We start from the raw sequence: 6,101 nt of genomic DNA on the forward strand, positions 1-6,101 counted from the left end.
TTCGTTGTAGCGGAGTTTGACTGTACAAGATATTTTCATGCTAATAGAATGAAAGTCAATACAGTCCCGGTTATCAACAAACAAGTTAAAATAGAGCCGAACGTCTTGGTTCTCTTCTACTAGCTGTCAAAAAGAAAACTCTGCTACGCACAGATAACGAACTGCCTTGCACAACAGACAGGGATCCATTGTATGCTCATATCAGTATGCTATGCTGGCATCTCAAATGGCACAAGGTATTCTCTGAGGGTAGGCGGAGTAACATCAAAATATGTAGAAACTTGGCTGCCATACATGCAAGTATGGCAGTTTAAAACAATGTTGCAACTTTGTACATCCAACCCACCCTCTGCCGAGTCGTCTTCTGGCCTTTATAAAAATCAACAAAGGCAAAGTCTGCAACGACTCTGCCGAAGCCCCACTCAACGGCCTGCCGCAGTGAGCTCATGCACTTATTGAAGTTAACCTCGAGGGGACGCATAGAAGCACCTCCAAAAGGCTTGTAGAGCAGTGGCCGGAGTGGGTAGGCGGGGTCTCCATATGTTGTATATGTGCGGCCTTGAGTAACAGTCTCCAAGTTGCGGTAGAGGGCAGTCTCCTTTAGGATACCTGCGAAAAAAAAACTGCTTAACAATACTGAACATTATATAGGATAATCAGCCATGGTATCCTGCTACATAAACAGTAGACTTGAGCTTGCAGAGAAGAATTAGTGGTTCAACAGTGTTATTAAACTAGTGTCACCAAATTGAGTGTAGTAAAGAGAACTTGCTGAACTGCCAGTTGCAGATTTCCTCTGCTAGTTGTGGAGCTATCTTTGAACTGTACCAGCTGCTTGACCACACACCTGTGCTCCATCATGGTGGTGTGTCCAGTTAACGCTTACAGACACAGGACGGTGAAGAGCATGGCAAGGTGAAAAAGAAAAAAAAGACTGTGACCATCAGGGAAGCAGCATATATCCTGCTGTGTTCTCAAGATATGACTGAATATGTGAAACTGAAAAGGGTAGACGGTTGTTGACCTCTAAGTGATTTTTCATGGCAGTGTGACGTTACTGGAAGACAGCCACTAGTCACTTGTTAGCAGCAGATGCGTATTTTTTTAAATAAATGTATGTAAGGAGAGGTTGGTGCCAATGCGTGGCGCTGGCTACTCCTCTTGCACAAAACTCGACATCGCACATTTTGAAGCAAACACAAGGCAATACATATGTACATAGCACAACACTTACACAATGAGTGCACGTTTTTCAACACTGAGTGCACAGAAATATGTACACACTACATAGAAATGTGTCCGCACCACACTGAGTTTGTAAAAACACAAGTAATCACGCCAATTTAAGTGTTCACACAAAAAGTGAAAGTTCAATAAAATGTCTTAGGTGATTTTGTCGCTTAAATACTGAAGTGTTTTTCAGCAAGGTTTTCCCAAAACTATGGTAGTAAAACACAAAAATACTGTTTGGAACATACCGCGGTTAACAGTGAAGTGCATTTATTTTTTGTTTAGTACTTTTGAGCTACTTCTGATTCCTCCAGAAAGTAAATTTGGCAATCATTTGCTTGTAATGCAGATTAGCAACAATAAGACAGAAATCTTCCCGTGACCTTGACAGTGATTTGGGCAATTTAGGCGGCATCCAGAACGTAGAGTTCACAAACTCAGAGTAACTGCGTCGACTAGTTGACATGATGTTCATTGCAGCGAGGCATGCTAATGCTCTGCGATAAAAACTTTCAAATCAAAGAAAATATTTTGGATGTGTTGGCTTACTTCAGTGTGTGGAGAGCGTTAAATACACTGTATACTCATGAAAGCAAAAATGTCTCAAATCATGTTAGTACACTTTTATGCTGCATACCAAGAAATCAAAAAATGTCACTTGCAGGACATCCGAAATTGTGTCACTGCTACTTTAAGACACCTTGTCAAATGTCAACTGCAAGAAGTGGTTGGAGCAGAATAAGCCAATAAAAGATGGAAAATTTCAACTGCTTTAAGCCCAGGGAAGAAGTAACAATATTAGTTGAACGTTTGTCTTTGCAAGGTTGGTAATAACTAGGGGCGTGCATAGTGAAATGTAGGAATGAACAAATACACATTGAATAGTGATCATGCCTAATTCATGCCTAATTGAATATACTATTCAAATAGTAGTTGAACAGAAAGGCACCCATTTCGCGTCTCTCATAATCATATGATGGTTTTGGGACGTTAAACGCCAAATATCAATCAAAGGAACCCATTTCCAAGACAATCGTACAGTGCTGCAACACATAATTTCAAGAAAATATCCACACTTTAATGAATTAACATCGCCATAATATTTAACCGCTAAAATATACCATTATGTGAACTGACAGTTTACATGCAGCAGTATACAGCCTTTGAAGTATTTTTTCATTTGTATGATAAACATTGAAGTTACATCAATATTAAAGGAGGTACTTTGCCACCAGCTCTTGAATAACATTCCTTATCATCAATCTTATGGTAATGAATTGAAGTTACACTTTCTTCAGCAATGCTGGAGTTTAAAGCGAAAATTTCTTATTGCGGTGATGACTGAAGTGTTGGTAGTCCCGTAAAAGTGTGAAATTAATGTATCTTCACAAGCCAATCATTTAAACAAAAGTTTCGATCTTTTGCTCTTCTAAAGCTTTGTTGCTTTGAGATTTCGCCATTGGTTATTTGCAATTATTGTAGTTTGAATAAACTCTAAATATTCAATCAATTAAAACACCAAATCGAACAAAACACTGTTTAATTCGTCATTTAGAATTTTTGAATAGTCAAACACCCTTATAATAATAAATTAGGGCAGACACAAATGGACAAACGGGTACATATGTGCCGTCTGAAGTAAAGGTGTCTGTTCGAGCTGGTACATCATCATTTCACGATGAATTCACTTGAAAAAACAGAAGTGTTAAGCAGTGGGTACAATTATACGAAGTAGCATGCTTTTGAAATTAGCCTACATGAATTTTCTATCACAGAGGTGCATGCTACCTTGCGAGGACATGCCAATGTGTTTGAAGCGAAATGTTTCATTAACAACATAGTATTTCATAGGGCATTTAAGTTGGTTTGGTACCTTTGCAGGAGAAATTGAAGGAAAGTTCACATACCAGCATCATGACGACGGCCTAGAAATGGCCCATCCAACTGACAGGTTATGCCATTTGCGCACATCAATGCCTGAAACTTCAAAGAATGATAGCGTTTGTGCCCAGAAAAAAAGTCTTCTTGTCGAGTTGATGGTCGACAAATTCGTCTATCTGTTCCGTCAATAAATCCCCAGCAATTATTCAATGGGGCAGCTTTCTTGTGCACAGCCTGAAAAATGAAATGGCAGCTGCAGAAAGCAACACATAGCACGACGTTCCGAGATCGAAATAAGTATAAGCTAAACTTTACGCAGTAAATGAAGCTGCTTAAGGTGTAGTAGCTCTACCTGACAGGACGTGTGTTTGGCACTAACTCGATGCTTACCATCACTGCAACAGGAAATCAGATCTCTCTCCCACAGAAGAAACACATTCAATGACACATACATGAAGAATTTTTCTTATCACATTTTCAATTATAAGTGGTTCATGTGAATCTGTCATAATTATTCATGAATAGTAATCGCTAACACCTTTTATGCTGGTAGCTGGCATCAGGTACTGTGTCTGTTGACGTAATGGAGTAAACTGCATGCGAAAGTAGGTTGCTGACACAGAACAGCCAGTTATACAGAGCAATGGTGCTAACCTTGGAAGACAGGCTGCTCGTCGGCACAACACCGATATTTTTTAGTTTCAATGAAACTTGTTTTTCTGTGAACACTGACAAAGCTGTAAATAAAATTAGAAATTGTCTCGTTGGGCAGAAAAGTCTGAGAAATATGTCAAATGGCATTGGTACAGCAAGAAAGAAAACTGATCTATAAGGCATTGTTACAGTGCAGTTGTTCTGACACTGACTACATTGTGAGGTTTTTCTTGGGGCCGTAAGGAGGCAAAATAATGAAGGAGTAGGTGTCTGGTTCACAGAAATAGCTGCTTTATAATGTTGGAAATAAAGGGGATGTCTCCTGTGCTTTTTTTTTGAAGCACGCTAGGAAATATAATGGAATTGACAACAAATTCACGTATTAAATTGATGCGGCAAAATATTACTTAGGAGATGATGGTGCTACGACATTGGTGCGGTTAAGGGGCGATATAATGCGCTTGGTGTGCTATGAATATAGAAAGCCAGAGCCTTATTTTCCCGTCATAATGACGAATTAGATTTGATTGATTTAATGTCCCAAAACCACGATATGATTATGAGAGACGCTGTAGTAGAGGGCTCCGGAAATTTCGACTACCTTGGGTTCTTTACCGTGCACCCAAATCTAAGCACACCGGCCTACATTTCCGCCTCCATCGGAAATGCAACCGCCGCAGCCGGGATTCGATCCCACGACCTGCGTGCGGGTCAACAGCCGAGTACCTTAGCCACTAGACCACCACGGCGGAGAACGAATTACATCTAATGACCTCTACCGAAACACAGAGATGTAGAGCGGCGAAGCATAAACATAGCGCTAAAGGCAGTCATGCAGTGCAACAGCAACAGCACGCTTTCTTACCTGAGAAAATAGCTCCAGTGATTGCAGATTGAGCCACTTGCGCACTGTAAGGTGCGCAAGGAGTTGCGCGAAGTAGTAATCTATGTGGGCTAACACTTTAGACACCACACTTGATATTACCGAGCTGTGGCACTTAAAGAAGAGCTCCAGCTGAAAGAGACGATTAGGGTAGGCTAGATACCGCATCGTCATGCACAGCGCCTCGCGTCCAGACACTCGAACCTGTTGAGCGCTCATGACCTGTTCGGGAATCAGCAAGGCTTCAATCAAATCTCCCAGGTCTCCTTTTTGGAACCTGAACGAACGGTAGAATGTAGTGAAGTCTATTCCATCCAAATCGAGAAGGCCGTTTATCTGGAGGTCACGGCGCGGTGCAGTTCGGAGCAAATACATATTTTCGATTTCGTTCCATCGCAAAGTTCGCAGGTCGTAAAACACGCTGTACGGCATCGGTGATGCAGACACGACCACAGCAAATCATCGAAACTTCAACGGGATCAATGGATCACTGCGACCGATGCAACAAAGGAGCACACAAAAAGTAGGCATGAGTCGCATGACGCTTGTGTCATCAACTCGTGATGCAGATTCTGATGCCAATCACCGTGATGCTGATGTTTTCTTCATAGTTAGGTTTACATCATAGCGCAATTAAAGAAAACAAACGGAAAGTTTCGTTTTGTAACGCAAAAATTTATTGGCATTGTCCAATGTTTTCTTTATTTTCGAATTTGAAGTCAGTAATTGCGAAGACTTTCTACTTTGCGCATACGCACATGCGGCATCCACGGCCGCGAAGGTGTTGCGGGCGTTTTTTTGGGCGTTTTTTGGGCGGTACGGGCTAAAAGTGCAAAAAGCTAGTTTCAACGCTATCCGGCTTGACGCCCTCCGGCAACCCGGTATACGCAAAAACGTACCGGAGTGCCGGACAGACTAAAATCCCCTAATAATAGGATATATGTATTACGACCCGTGCGTGCATGCACGCCCCGCGCATGTTTAGCACAAACGTAATGGCCTACTAGCGCGATGCGTGAACGGCGCGGAAAGCATGACTTTCGACCCGGTCGAGCTGCGACATGCCTTGACTGTCACTAGGCGAATCTACACAGGCTTTCCGCTGGCTTCACCGTAGCATTTAAAAATCTTGTTGGGGCTGGCACTTTTGCACCGCGCGTGTGTTCTGAGTGCCCGGCAGGACTGGCAATTGATACACATGGGGTGCATAGGCATAAGTTGGAACCAGGTTCTAACGCTACGTTGACGCCGGCTTACAGCTCAAATCCTGCATTGTCACCGCTAAGGCACGCCGCAGTTAGACTGAGTCGAAAGCAACGCTTTCCACTGTTCGCGTTTTTTTCAATCGTAATAGTAGGTACCTGATGAAGCTGCTTTCGTAGTCTGCAATGCACGTAGTGCAGACATTCCGGACTGTCAACGAAGGTATCCTCGACGTTTCACACGACATCAG

The 6,101-nt window shown here is 42.3% G+C and overlaps 1 pseudogene; it reads right to left on the reverse strand.

Moving 5' to 3' along the window:
- Positions 1-209: 209 nt before the first annotated feature.
- On the reverse strand, positions 210-5,080 carry LOC142784493 (uncharacterized; annotated as a pseudogene).
- Positions 5,081-6,101: the final 1,021 nt, after the last annotated feature.

The sequence above is a fragment of the Rhipicephalus microplus genome, unplaced genomic scaffold (genome assembly GCF_043290135.1).
Source record: "Rhipicephalus microplus isolate Deutch F79 unplaced genomic scaffold, USDA_Rmic scaffold_14, whole genome shotgun sequence".
Taxonomy (NCBI): domain Eukaryota; kingdom Metazoa; phylum Arthropoda; class Arachnida; order Ixodida; family Ixodidae; genus Rhipicephalus; species Rhipicephalus microplus.